Genomic DNA, 15,579 nt, shown 5'->3' on the forward strand with positions numbered 1-15,579 from the left:
CTAAATAGTTCATTTAGCAATGAGGCAAGGGAGGAAAAAAAAGAAATAAAAAAGTACTTTGTGGAGTTCCCGTCGTGGCACAGTGGTTAATGAATCTGACTAGGAACCATGAGGTTGCGGGTTCGGTCCCTGCCCTTGCTCAGTGGGTTAACAATCCGGCGTTGCCGTGAACTGTGGTGTAGGTTGCAGACACGGCTCGGATCCTGCGTTGCTGTGGCTCTGGCGTAGGCTGGCAGCTACAGCTCCGATTCAACCCCTAGCCTGGGAACCTCCATATGCCGCAGGAGCGGCCCAAAGAAATAGCAAAAAAAAAAAAAAAAAAAGACAAAAAAAAAAAAAAGTACTTTGTGATAGGTAAGTAGTTGATACTTCTTGATATTCAACTCTTTCACAGATACTTTAGTTGCTAGTTTCCTGTTGGCCCTGTGCAGTTGGTGTTAATGCTTCTTTCCAAGGCTGTGAGCCTGTAGAATAGCAGGAAGACCTGCTGGTCCCGTGGGCCTGGGCAGCCACGGGTTGGGGGTCCATTGTGCACAGGTGTGGAATGAGCATAGCCATGGGAGCAATGCTTAGAGCAGGGAAAACACTCTCCCATCTTTATTTCCTTCGTTGTTTTATGTACGTTTTGCTTTTTTTCTGTTTGTTTGGGTTTTTTCCTTTTTAGGGCCACACCCATGGCATATGGAGGTTCCCAGGCTAGGAGCTACAGCTGCCAGCTGACACCACAGCCACGGCAATGCAGGATTTGAGCTGTGCCTGTGACCTACACCGCAGCTCACAACAACGCCGGATCTTTAACCCACTGAGCGAGGCCAGGGATCGAACCTGCAACCTCATGTTTCCTAGTTGGATTTGTTTCCACTGTGCCATGATGGGAACTCCTTTTTTTCGTTTTCTATTTTTGACACCAGATGAAACCTGGTGCCTCTCTCTGCTTATTACATTGGCTGTCATGCTGATTTCTAATGAAAGTGGTATGCTCAAACCAGACTTCATTTTATTTTTCTTTAAAAATAGTTATTCCTGTATTTTTGACTTGATGAAACATGAATTCCATGATGTACATGTTTCTCATTATAATTTTTAAATCATCAAAATGAATGCCTTTTGACTTATTTTTGATTATAGTCATTTTATTCATTTGTCAGGACCACATAGATCAATTAACCACGTGTTGAAGTTGATCGGAATTGGCTGACAGGAGGATTGGTGTTGCCTGACGAACAAACCTAGGCTTCTCTATCCCAGACTGGCATTTCTTAGCTTAACAATAGGGCTGGCTACTCTTTACTGATCTTAACCTGGGTCCTGGCTGTGCATATTTCATGCAGCATCACATTAATCTTTACAGCAACTCCGTAAAGTAGGTACTGTTATCATCTTCATTTTCCTGATGGGAAAACTGAAGCTCAGATTGCTTTTTTCCCATGGCAGTAGAGGAAGGGGTTGGCAAACTTTTTCTCTAAAATACCAGAAAGTAAATATTTTAGGCTTTTTGGGTTCCACTAATTCTGTCACAACTACTCTGCTTTGCTGTTGTAGCACCAGAGAAGACATAAAAAATACAAAAACAAATGAGCTATGTTCCAATAAAATTTTATTTATGGACTCTGATATTTGAATTTCTTTTTTTTTTTTTTTTTTAATTTTATTTTTTTATTTTCCCACTGTACAGCAAGGGGGTCAGGTTATCCTTACATGTATACATTACAATTACAGTTTTTCCCCCACCATTTCTTCTGTTGCAACATGAGTATCTAGACATAGTTCTCAATGCTATTCAGCGGGATCTCCTTGTAAATCTATTCTAGGTTGTGTCTGATAAGCCCAAGCTCCCGATCCCTCCCACTCCCTCCCCCTCCCATCAGGCAACCACAAGTCTCTTCTCCAAGTCCATGATTTTCTTTTCTGAGGAGATGTTCATTTGTGCTGGATATTAGATTCCAGTTATAAGTGATATCATATGGTATTTGTCTTTGTCTTTCTGGCTCATTTCACTCAGTATGAGATTCTCTAGTTCCATCCATGTTGCTGCAAATGGCATGATGTCATCCTTTTTTATGGCTGAGTAGTATTCCATCGTGTATATATACCACATCTTCCGAATCCAATCCTCTGTCGATGGACAGTTGGATTGTTTCCATGTCCTGGCTATTGTGAATAGTGCTGCAATGAACATGCGGGTGCATGTGTCTCTTTTAAGTAGAGCTTTGTCCGGATAGATGCCCAGGAGTGGGATTGCAGGGTCATATGGAAGGTCTATGTATAGATTTCTAAGGTATCTCCAAACTGTTCTCCATAGTGGCTGTACCAGTTTACATTCCCACCAACAGTGCAGGAGGGTTCCCTTTTCTCCACAGCCCCTCCAGCACTTGTTATTTGTGGATTTATTAATGATAGCCATTCTGACTGGTGTGAGGTGGTATCTCATGGTAGTTTTGATTTGCATTTCTCTTATAATCAGCGATGTGGAGCATTTTTTCATGTGTTTGTTGGCCATCTGTATATCTTCCTTGGAGAAATGTCTATTCAGGTCTTTTGCCCATTTTTCCATTGATTGATTGGTTTTTTTGCTGTTGAGTTGTATAAGTTGCTTATATATTCTAGAGATTAAGCCCTTGTCAGTTGCATCATTTGAAACTATTTTCTCCCATTCTGTAAGTTGTCTTTTTGTTTTCTTTTGGGTTTCCTTTGCTGTGCAAAAGCTTTTCAGTTTGATGAGGTCCCATGGGTTTATTTTTGCTCTAATTTCTATTGCTTTGGGAGACTGACCTGAGAAAATATTCATGATGTTGATGTCAGAGAGTGTTTTGCTTATGTTTTCTTCTAGGAGTTTGATGGTGTCCTGTCGTATATTTAAGTCTTTCAGCCATTTGGAGTTTATTTTGGTGCATGGTGTGAAGGTGTGTTCTAGTTTCATTGCTTTGCATGCAGCTGTCCAGGTTTCCCAGCAATGCTTGCTGAATAGACTTTCTTTTTCCCATTTTATGTTCTTGCCTCCCTTGTCAAAGATTAATTGACCATAGGTGTCAGGGTTAATTTCCGGATTCTCTATTCTGTTCCATTGGTCTGTCTGTCTGTTTTGATACCAGTACCACACTGTTTTGATGACTGTGGCTTTGTAGTATTTCTTGAAGTCTGGGAGAGTTATGCCTCCTGCTTGGTTTTTGTTTCTCAGGATTGCTTTGGCGATTCTGGGTCTTTTGTTGTTCCATATAAATGTTTGGATTGTTTGTTCTAGTTCTGTGAACAATGTCATGGGTAATTTGATAGGGATTGCATTGAATCTGTAGATTGCTTTGGGTAGGATGGCCATTTTCACAATATTGATTTTTCCAATCCAGGAACATGGAATATCTTTCCATTTCTTTACATCTTCTTTGGTTTCTTTGATTAAGGTTTTATAGTTCTCGGCGTATAGGTCCTTTACCTCTTTGGTCAGGTGTATTCCGAGGTATTTGATTTTGTGTGGTACAATTTTAAAAGGTATCGTATTTTTGTATTCCTTTTCTAATGTTTCATTGCTGGTATACAGAAATGCAACTGACTTCTGAATGTTAATCTTATATCCTGCCACTTTGCTGAATTTATTAATCAGTTCAAGGAGTTTTGGGGTTGAGTCCTTAGGGTTTTCTAGGTATAGAATCATGTCATCTGCATACAGTGACAGTTTGATCTCTTCTCTTCCTATATGGATGCCTTTTATTTCTTTTGTTTGTCTAATTGCTGTGGCTAAGACTTCCAAAACGATGTTGAAGAGCAGTGGTGAGAGTGGGCATCCCTGTCTTGTTCCAGATTTGAGTGAGAAGGCTTTCAGTTTTTCCCCATTGAGTATTATATTTGCTGTGGGTTTATCATAAATGGCTTTGATTATATTCAGGAATGTTCCCTCTATACCCACTTTGGCGAGGGTCTTGATCATGAATGGATGTTGAACTTTGTCAAATGCTTTTTCTGCATCTATTGAGATGATCATATGATTTTTGACTTTTTTTTTGTTAATGTGGTGTATGATGTTGATTGATTTGCGTATGTTGAACCATCCTTGTGAACCTGGGATGAACCCAACCTGGTCATGGTGTATAATTTTTTTGATATGTTGTTGGATTCGGTTGGCTAAGATTTTGTTGAGAATTTTTGCATCTATATTCATCAATGATATTGGGCGATAGTTTTCTTTTTTGGTGGTATCTCTGCCTGGTTTTGGAATGAGGGTGATGGTGGCCTCATAGAATGTCTTTGGGAGTATTCCTTCTTCTTCAACCTTTTGAAAGAGTTTAAGGAGGATGGGCACCAATTCCTCTTTATATGTTTGATAGAATTCACCTGTGAAGCCATCTGGTCCTGGACTTTTATTTGTAGGGAGTGATTTTATGACCTCTTCAATTTCATTTCTAGTGATCGGTCTGTTCAGTTGGTCTGTTTCTGCTTGATTCAGTTTTGGCAGGCTGTAAGATTCTAGAAAATTGTCCATTTCTTCCAGATTGTCAAACTTATTGCCATATAGTTGTTCATAGTATTCTCTTATGGTTTTTTGTATTTCTGCTGTATCCGTTGTGATTTCTCCTTTTTCATTTATAATTTTGGTGATTTGGGTTCTTTCTCTCCTCTTTTTAGTGAGTCTGGCCAGGGGTTTATCAATTTTGTTCACCTTTTCAAAGAACCAGCTCTTGGTTTTATTAATTTTCTCTATTGTTTTTTGAGTCTCTATTTTATTGATTTCTTCTTTGATCTTTATAATTTCCTTCCTTCTGCTGACTTTAGGACTTTTTTGTTCTTCTTTTTCTAATTCATTTAGGTGGAGGGTTAAGTTGTCAATTTGGGATCTTTCTTCTTTTTTGAGAAAGGCCTGGATTGCTATAAATTTCCCTCTGAGCACTGTTTTCGCAGCATCCCATAGATTTTGAGAGGTTGTGTCTTCATTATCATTTGTTTCAAGGTAGTTTTTAATTTCCTTCTTGATTTCCTCATTGACCCATTGGTTTTTTAGTAGCATGTTGTTTAGTCTCCATGGAGTAGGTTTTTTCTCTTTGCTTTTCCCATGGTTGATTTCTAATTTCATGGCATTGTGGTCAGAGAAGATACTTGAGATAATTTCTATGCTCCTAAATTTATTGAGATTCGCTTTGTGTCCCAATATGTGGTCGATTCTTGAGAATGTTCCATGAGCATTTGAGAAGAATGTGTATTCTACTTTTTTTGGATGTAGTGTCCTGAAGATATCAATTAAGTCTAACTTTTCTATTGTTTCCTTTAGGATCTCTGTTGCTTTATTGGTTTTCTGTCTGGAGGATCTGTCCATTGATGTGAGGGGGGTATTTAGGTCTCCTACTATGATTGTATTCTCATCAATATCTCCCTTTATGTCTGTTAATATTTGTTGTATGTATCTGGGTGCTCCTATGTTTGGGGCATATATGTTGATGATAGTAACATCCTCTCCTTGGATGGATCCCTTAATCATTAAATAGTGTCCTTCTTTGTCTTTCTTTATGTCTTTTGTTTTAAAGTCTATTTTGTCTGATATGAGCGTTGCAACTCCTGCTTTTCTGTCATGTCTATTGGCATGAACTACTTTTCCCCAGCCTTTCACTTTCAATCTATATGTATCTTTTGTCCTAAGGTGAGTTTCTTGTAGGCAGCATATTGAAGGTTTTTGCCTTTTTATCCACTCAGCCACTCTGTGTCTTTTGATTGGGGCATTCAGTCCATTGACATTTAAGGTGATAATTGATAGATGATTATTTATTGCCATTTGATCCTCGTGTTCCAGTTGATTCTATGGTTCTCCATTCTTCTTTTTTTTTTTTTTTTTGGTTGGATGGTCTCCTGTTATTATCTGCTTGAGTGTATTTTTTTTTTCATTTTTTGCAAATGCATTATTTGGTTTTGGCTTGTGGTTGCCCTGTTTTTCAAGTATGCTAACCCCTTCCCATAATTGTGTGTTTTAGCCTGATGGTCCTGTAAGTTCAAACACTTCATTATTATATTAAAATTAAGAAGAGAGACATACATACAAACAAAAAGGATTATTTACCTCCTAACATCCCTTGCCCACATTTTATGGTTTTGATGACTCTTTTATTTTTTTCTTTTTAATTTTATTTTGTTTGAAGCATGTTCATGATTAAATCTGTATGCTGGCTTATTTGAGTGACTGCTCTCTGATTACGGTTTCCTCAGTCCTAGTTCTTCCTCTTCTTCTTCTTCTTTTTTTTTTTTTTTTCTTTTCTTTTTTCTTCCCTTTCCTTCCTTTCTTTTTGGTTTAGAGAAGCCCTTTCAATATTTCCTTTAACCTGGGTTTTGTGTTGCTGTATTCTTTAAGTTTTTGTTTGTTGGGAAAAATTTTTATTTCCCCTTCTATTTTAAATGATATTCTTGCTGGATAAAGTATTCTAGGTTGCATATTTTTTCCTTTTAGCACTTTAAATATCTCTTGCCATTCCCTCCTGGCCTGTAGTGTTTCTGTAGAGAAATCAGCTGATATTCTTATGGGGGTTCCCTTGTAGGTAACATTCTGTTTTTCTCTTGCTGCCTTTAGGATCCTCTCTTTATCACTAACTTTTGCCATTTTTATTATGATGTGTCTTGGTGTGGGTCTGTTTGGGTTCAGTTTGTTTGGGGCCCTCTGTGCTTCTTGTATCTTGAACCCAGTATCCTTTAGATTTGGGAAGTTTCCAGCGATAATTTCTTCAAATATATTTTCCATTCCCTTTTCTTTTTCTACTCCTTCTGGAATTCCTATTATGCGTAGATTGGCCCGCTTTATATTATCCCATAGGTCTCTTATATTGCTTTCCAGTTTTTTGATTCGGTTTTCTGTCTGTTGACCAGATTGAGTGATTTCCATTATTCTATCTTCCACATCACTGATTCGTTCTTCTGAATTATTCATTCTGGTTTTTACTGCCCCTAGTTCAGTTTGCATCTCTGCAAATGAATGTTCTAGTTTTTCTTGGCTCCTCCTTATATTTTCTAGCCCTTTCTGAGGGTATCTGCATTACTGTTCATATCTTCTCTTAATTCCTTCAGTATTTTCAGTATTTCTCTTTTGAATTCTAGGTCTGTCAGACTGCCGAGATCTGTTTCATTGTTGACTGTTTTAGGTGAGTTCTCCTGTTGGTTTGACTGGGGGTGGTTTCTCAGCTTCTTCATCTTGCTTGTTGTCTTCTTTCTCCTGAGGGAGTTGTACTCTCCGTTATCGGGTAGTGTTTGCCTTGTCACTGCCGTGGAATATTTCCTGAGGGCTGTCGTTGTTGGTCAATCTTTTTTGAGGCAGTGTGGCTTTTCTGGAGTGTTGATGGAACTAACAGTGTTTCTTTGAAGCAAAGGAGGACTTCCTGAGGGCAGACAGGACTGGGAGGTCCACCCCACGATGGTAGCAGATTTCACTTGGTTCTCAGCACCCCCTGGGGTCTTGGGCAGGTAGCAGGGCCCTTGGAGACTCAAGAGGCTCCTCCCCAGGGCAGCCCGACTCAGAAAGACCGTCGGAGATCTTTTCCCGACTCGGCCAGGCTTGTTGCAGCTTTTCTGGGCTGCAGGGGGTCCTGCCTGGAGCTGGCAGTCCTATGCAGCTGGTTCACTAGGTCTCAGCACCCCTTGGGGTCTTGGGCGGGTAGCAGGGCCCTTGGAGACTCAAGAGGCTCCTCCCCAGGGCAGCCCGACTCAGAAAGACCGTCTGAGATCTTTTCCCAAGTCGGCCAGGCTTGTTGCAGCTTTTCTGGGCTGCAGGGGGTCCTGCCTGGAGCTGGCAGTCCTATGCGGCTGGTCCACTAGGTCTCAGCATTCCCTGGGGGCTTGGGCAGGTAGCAGGGCCCTTGGAGACTCAAGAGGCTCCTCCCCAGGGCAGCCCGACTCAGAAAGACCGTCGGAGATCTTTTCCCGACTCGGCCAGGCTTGTTGCAGCTTTTCTGGGCTGCAGGGGGTCCTGCCTGGAGCTGGCAGTCCTATGCAGCTGGTCCACTAGGTCTCAGCACCCCTTGGGGTCTTGGGCGGGTAGCAGGGCCCTTGGAGACTCAAGAGGCTCCTCCCCAGGGCAGCCCGACTCAGAAAGACCGTCGGAGATCTTTTCCTAAGTCGGCCAGGCTTGTTGCAGCTTTTCTGGGCTGCAGGGGCTCCTGCCTGGAGCTGGCAGTCCTATGCAGCTGGTCCACTAGGTCTTAGCACCCCCTGGGGTCTTGGGCGGGTAGCAAGGCCCTTGGAGACCCAAGAGGCTCCTCCCCGGGGGAGCCCGTCTCAGAAAAACCGTCGGAGAATTAGGTCGATCTATTCACGGCCTGGCTAGGCTTGTTCTAGCTTTTCTGGGCTGCAGGCCTTTTCTAGGGGGCTGGTGGTGTTTGGTGCTGCTCTGTGGAAGTGTAGCCCCTCCAAAGGGCAAGCAGGCCTGTGCAGGGAGAGCCCCTGCAGTGGTAGGCTTCAGGCAATTGTTGAGGCCAGCCCTCCTGGATGGCAGGCAGCCCCAGGTTCCGCGAGAGCGTAGGGGGTGGCGGGGGTGGGGGGAGGGAATGCACTGGGAAGCACAGCTTTCTGCTAGCTAGCGGGCCTGTAAGCTTGCTGTGGCGTGGGGGGTATTCTATGGGAACCCACCCCTTCTTTTCTCCGCTCCCCAGCACGGGCGCAGACCAGGCTCTTCTCCCAGGTTCCCTCTGAGGCGGCTTTCCACTTCCCCGCCCCTAGAGTATTGCTCCCTTCCTCTGCGACAGCTTTGTTTTCTAGTCTCCCAGGCAGTCTCTGCCCGTCAAATGGTTTAGAGACCTCCCAAGCAGTTTCCGCTCTTCCCCGCCCCCCTAGCCCGGGGACTAATCTCTGGAGCCGAGGTCTCGGTGCCCAGCCCCCACCCAGGCGTCCCCCGGCCCTTTCTCGGGGACCAACCTTCAGAGGCGAGGTCTCGGTGCCCAGCCCCCACCCAGGCGTCCCCCGGCCCTTTCCCGGGGACTAACCTCTGGAGCCGAGGATTCGGTGCCCAGCCCCCACCCAGGCGTCTCAATTTTTGGTGACTGTGCCCGTAGTTCAGATGGTCCGTTGGGTTCTTGATCCGTTTTTCCGTACTCCGACTTACTGCTACACTCTTCTCTGCATCTGGGGATTCCTCCGGTTCATTTGATCTTTCGCCCGGTAGGAGACTTTCCAGGGTGCAGGATCTCTTTCTCCTCCGCAGTTCCCTTTCGGGAGCGCCCGTCCCGCTCGGATTCGCCTTCTCTCACTCTCCTCTTTTCTCCCGTTCTGCCCAATAATGTCACGAACTTCTTGCCATTATTGGAGTTTAGGTTCCTCTGCCAGCGATTGGTTGCTGTTCTGTGCGAGTCATTTCTTCTGTAGATGTGCTTTTTTTGTTGTGTTTGTGGGAGAGGGCGAGCGTGTCCCCCTATTCCTCCGCCATCTTGTCCTCTCCTCTCTTTTTTTTTTGATATTTGAATTTCATATCATTCTCTCAAGTCATGAAATATTATCATCCTTTTGATGGATAAAGGACCATTTACAATGTAAAAACATTCTTCACCTGTGGGCTATACAAAAACAGGCAATCGGCTGGATTTGCTGACTCCAGTGTAGGAAAGACAAGAGTGTACAGGAAGCAGGGATGGGTTAGGATGAACAGGTAGAAGGAATACTCCTACCAGAGGAAGCAGTATGTGTGCAAGTTACAGGGAGTGTGGAGTATTTGAGGAACTCCAGGAAACCCAAGTACAGCTTGATGGGGTATGAAGCAAGATAAGAGATGGCAGGGCCCAAGTCATGACCTTGAAGGATATTTAAAGGATGTTGGACTTTGTCCTTAGAGCAATGGGAAACCATTTAAAAGTATTAAGCTAAGGCATCACAAGGGCAATTTGTCTGTTTTGGAGATCATTGGCTGATGTGTGGAGAATGGATTACAATGGACTGGTAAGGGTAGAAGCAGAAAAAAATAGGAGGCTCAGAAGTGGGCCAGTTGGGTGATAATGGTGTCAATTAGTGACCATAGCCTGAACCCCTTTCTGACAACAATAGGCCGTCAAGATGGTCAGTTTCGCAGATGAGGAAAATGCAGCTGGGAGAGATGAAGTGTTTTGCCTGGCAGCCTGGCAAATGGCAACAGAGCAGAGGTGAAGACCCTGGTCTTCCGACTTCAAATCCAGTGTCTTTTCTTGTGTTGTGTGAAGTTCCCAATACTCTCAAATGGAAATTACCTTCTTGCTAATCTACCATTTATCTCTAAAACTCACAGCTTGAAGAGCTACGTATCTTTCTCATCCAATTCTTTTCTCCTAGAGAGAGGGCTCATCAAGGGGGAGAGTGCTTCTTCGTTTGAGTGGTTCATTTTCATTTCCCGAGGAAATTTATTTCATTGTCAAGGGAAATAAACTCTTGTTCAAATAACAGAAATGCCAAAGAAGATACTGTGGTAATGATTTTATGCTATTTTTGTGCCAGTATAATAAAGGTAACCGAATACTTACTCAAAGGTCAGCTTGTCTTAAAATGTGTGTAGCCTTCGTTCCCACGTGAGAACCGGTTCTTTCTTTTCCACCTTTGAAGGAGTGATTCGTCTGGCTGGACACGCAGAGTCACCCTCTTACACTTTTTCTTTCCATTGGAGTAGAGTTGACTTACCATGTTGTGTTGGGTTCAGGTGTACAGCAAAGTGATTCAGTTATACATACATACATATATATATATATATATAAATAATATTTCAGATTCTTTTCCCGTATAGGTTATTATAGAATATTGAATAGAGTTAACTGTACTATACAGTAGATACTTGTTGATTATCTACTTTATGTATAGTAGTATGTACATGTTAATCCCAAACTCCTATCCTTTGGTAACCATAAGTTTGTTTTAGAAATCTGTGTGTTTCTGTTTTGTAAATAAGTTCGTGTCATTTTAAAAATTATATTCCATATGTAAGTGATATTTTATGTTTGTCTTTATCTTACTTCACTTAATATGATAATCTCTAGGTCCATCCATGTTGCTGCAAATGGCGTTATTTCATTCCTTATTATGGCCAAGTAATATTCCATTATATGTATAAAGATATGTATATCTCACATTTTTTTTTTTTTTATATTTTCCCACTGTACAGCAAGGGAGTCAGGTTATCCTTACATGTATATATTACAATTACATTTTTCCCCCACCCTTTCTTCACACATTTTCTTTATCCTTTACTCTGTCAGTGGATATTTCGGTTGCCTTCATGTCTTGGCTATTACAAATAGTGCTGCAATGAACACTGCGGTGCATGTCCTTTTCAGATTATGGTTTTCTTTGAATAAATGCCCAAGAGTGAGATTGCTGGATTTATATGGTAGTTCTATTTTTAGTTTTTTAAGGAACCTCCATACTATTCTCCATGGTAGTGGGACCAACCTACATTTCCACCAACAGTGTAGGAGGGTTCCTTTTTCTTTACACCTCTCCAGCACTTATTATTTATAGACTTCTTGACAATGGCCATTCTGACTGATTTGAGGTAACATTTCATTGTAGTTTTGATTTGCATTTCTCTAATAGTTAGTGACACTGTCTTTTCATGTGTTTTTTGGCCATCTATATGTCTTCTTCAGAGAAATGTCTGTTTAGATCTTCTGCCCATGTTTTGATTGGATTTTTTGTTTTGCTTTTTAAGGACACACCTACAGCATATAGAAGTTCCTGGGCTAGAAGTTGAATTGGAGCTGCTACTGCTGGCCTACACCACAGACAGAAACACAGGATTCAAGTCGGGGCTGTGACTCACACCACAGCTCACAGCAATGCCAGATCCTTGACCCACTGAGTGAGGCCAGGAATCAAACCTATATCCTAGTCGGGTTTGTTACTCCTGAGCCAAGATGGTTTGTTTTTTTGATATTGAGCTGCATGAGTTATTTGTATATTTAGGAGATTAATCTCTTATTGGTTGCTTTGTTTGCAAATATTTTCTCCCATTCTGTGGGTTTTCTTTTCTTTTTTTGTGATTTCCTTTGCTATGAAAAAGCTTTTAAGTTTAATTGGGTCCCATTTGTTTGTTTTTGTTTTTATTCTCATTATTCTAGGAGGTAGATCCAACAAGATATTGCTGCAATTTATGCCAAAGAGTGTTCAGTCTATGTTTTCCTTTACAACTTTTATACTGTCCAGCCTTACATTTAGGTCTTTAATTTATTTTAAGTTTATTTTGTATATGATGTTAGAGAATGTTCTAATTTCATTATTTTTCATGTAGCTATCCAATTTTCACAGCACCACTTGTTGAAGAAACCGTCTTTTCTCCATTGTATATTCTTGCCTCCTTTGTCATAGATTAGTTGACCCTAGGAGTTTGGGTTTATTTCTGGGCTTTCTATCCTGTTCCACTGATCTTTATTTCTGTTTTTGTACCTGTATCATACATTTTGTTGACTGTAACTTTGTAGTATAGTCTGAAGTCAGGGATCATGATTTCTCTAGTTTCCTTGTCAAGATTGCTTTGGCTATTCAGGGTCTTTTGTGTTTCTATTCACATTTTAATTTTTTTTGTTGTTCTAGTTCTAGTGAAAAATACCATTGGTAATTTGATAGCGATTGCAATGAATCTGTAGCTTACCTTGGTTAGTATAGTCATTTTGACAATATTGATTCTTCTAGTCCGAGGCACAATATATCTTTCCATCTGCTTGTGTCATTTTCGATTTCTTTCATCCATGGCTTATAGTTTTCAGAGTACAGGTCTTTTGCCTTTTTAGGTAGGTTTATTCCTAGGAATTTTATTCTTTTTGATGGACTGGTAAATGGGATTATTTCCTTAATTTCTATTTCTGATCTTTTGTTGTTAATGTATAGGAATGCAAGAGACTTCTGAGTATTAATTTTGTACCCTTTTTCTTTATTGAATTCATTGATGAGCTCTAGCATCTTTAGGATTTGCTATGTATCATGGCATCTGCAAATAGTGACAGTTTTACTTCTTTTCTAATTTGAATTCTTTTTATTTCTTTTTGCTTTCTGATTGCCATGGCTAGTACTTCCAAAACTAGGTTGAATAAAAGTGGTGAGAGTGGACATCCTTGTCTTGTTCCCGATCTTAGAGGAAATGCTTTCACCTTTTCTCTGTTGAGAATGATATTAGCTGTGGGTTTGTCATAAATGCCCTTTATTATATTGAGGTAGTTTCCTTCTATTTCTGTATTCTGGAGAGTTTTAATAAAAAATGGGTGTTGAGTTTTGTCAAAATCTTTTCTGCATATATTGAGATGATAATAGTTTTTATTATTTTAGTTTGTTAATGTAGTGTATCATATTGATTGATTTCCAAATATTGAAGAATCCTTGCATCCCTGAGATAAATCCTACTTGATCATGGTGTGTGATCCTTTTGATGTATTGTTGGAGTCTGTTAACTAGTATTTTGTTGAGCATTTTTGTGTCTATATTTACCAGTGATATTGGCCAGTAATTTTCCTTTTTGGAGATATCTCTGGGTGATTTTGGTATCAGGGTGATTGTGGCCTCAGAGAATGAGCTTGGGAGTGTTCCTTTCTCTTCACTTTTCTGGAAGAGCTTCAGAAGGATAGGTGTGAACTATTTTCTAAATGTTTGATAGCTTTTGCTTGTGAAGCTGTATGGTCCCGGAATTTTGTTTGTTGAAAGTTTTAAAATCACAGTGTCAATTTCAATACATGTGGTTTTTCTGTTCATATTTTCTATTTCTTCCTGGCTTAGTCTTAGAAAGTCGTACCTTTCAAGAATCTGTTCCTTTCTCCTAGGTTGTCTATTTTATTGGCATATAGTTGCTTGTAGTAATCTCTTATGATCTTTTGTATTTCTGTGCTGCCAGTTGTAACTTCTTCATTCCTAATTTTATTGATTTGAGCCTCCTCCCCCTTTTTTTTTCCTTAATGAGTCTCACTAAAACTTTGTCAATTTTGTCTATCTTCTCAAAGAACCAGCTTTTGGTTTCACTGATATTTTCTATTGTTTTCTTTATCTCTACTATTTCATTTATTTGTGCTCTGATCTTTATGATTTCTCTCCTTCTACTAACTTTGGGTTTTGTTTGTTCTCTCTCTAGTTGGTTCAGGTGTAAGGTTAGGTCATATATTTGACATTTTTCTTGTTTCCTGAGGTATGATTGTACTGCTATAAACTTTTCTTTTAGAACTGCTTTTGAGGCATCTCATGGGTTTTGGATCATTGTGTTTCGTTTTCCTTTGTCTCTAGGTATTTTTTGATTTCCATTTTGATTTCTTCAGTGATCCATTGGTTGTTTAGTAGCACATAGTTTAGCCTCCACATGTTTGTGTTCTTTACAGATTTTTTTCTTGTAATTGATTTCTAATCTCATATCATTGTGGTCAGAAAGCTGCTTGATGTAATTTCAATTTTCTTAAATTTACCAAGGCTTGATTTGTGAGCCAAAATGTGATCTATCCTGGAGAACGTTCTGTGTACATTTTAGAAGGAAGTGTATCCTACTGCTTTTGGATGGAATGTTATATAAATATCAATTAGGTCCATATGGTGTAATGTATCATTTAAGGCTTGCGTTTCTTTATTGATTACCTTATCTGATTGATTTGTCCATTGATGGCAGTGGGATGTTAAAGTCCCCCACTCCTTTTTGTGTTACTGTCAATTTCTCCTTTTTTGGCTGTTAGAATTTGCCCTATATATTGAGGTGTTCTTTTTATTTTATTTATTTTAATTTTTGCTTTTTTAGGGCTGCATCTGTGGTATATGGAATTCCCAGGCTAGGGGCTGATTTGGAGCTGCAGCTGCCAGCCTACACCACTGCCACAGTAATGCCAGATGCAAGCCGCATCTGCAAACTACACCACAGCTCATGGCAACACTGAATCTTTAACCTACTGAGCAAGGCCAGGGATCGAACCTACATCCTCATGGATACTAGTTGGGTTCGTTATCATTGAGCCATAATGTGAACTCCTGTATTGAGGTGTTCTTATGTTAGGTACATATATATTTACAATTGTTATGTCTTTTTGGATTGATCCTTTGATTATTATGTAATGTCCTTCTTTGTCTCTTGTAACTTTTTTTTTTTTTTTGGTCTTTTTGCTATTCCTTTGGGCCACTCCTGCGGCATATGGAGGTTCCCAGGCTAGGGGTCGAATTGGAGCTGTAGCTGCAGGCCTATGCCAGAGCCACAGCAACGCCAGATCCGAGCCGTGTCTGCAACCTACACCACAGCTCATGGCAATGCCGGATCGTTAACCCACTGAGCAAGGGCAGGGACCGAACCCGCAACCTCATGGTTCCCAGTCGGATTCGTTAACCACTGTGCCACGACGGGAACTCCACATTTTTTATTTTAAAGTCTATTTTGTCTGATATGAATATTGCTACTCCAGCTTTCTTTTGATCTCTTTTTTGCATGGAATAGCTTTTTTAATCCCTTCACTTTCAGTGTGTATGTGTCCCTAGATCTGAAGTGAGTCTCTTATAAACAGCATATATACAGATCTTGTTTTTATATCCATTTGGCCAGTCTATGTCTTTACACTTATGTGGGAGCTTTTATTCCACTTACATTCAAGGCAATTATTATTTTTTTTAGGGCTACACCCATGGCATATGGAGGTTCCCAGACTAGGGGTCAAGTGGGCCTAC

The 15,579-nt window shown here is 40.6% G+C and overlaps 1 protein-coding gene across 5 annotated transcripts in view; it reads left to right on the forward strand.

The window, feature by feature from the left end:
- Positions 1-15,579, forward strand: part of MRAP2 (melanocortin 2 receptor accessory protein 2) — a 69,801-nt gene that overhangs the window by 25,445 nt on the left and 28,777 nt on the right. The gene's annotated exons all lie outside the window — the stretch shown is intronic.

This window comes from Sus scrofa, chromosome 1, assembly GCF_000003025.6.
Source record: "Sus scrofa isolate TJ Tabasco breed Duroc chromosome 1, Sscrofa11.1, whole genome shotgun sequence".
Classification (NCBI taxonomy): Eukaryota; Metazoa; Chordata; class Mammalia; order Artiodactyla; family Suidae; genus Sus; species Sus scrofa.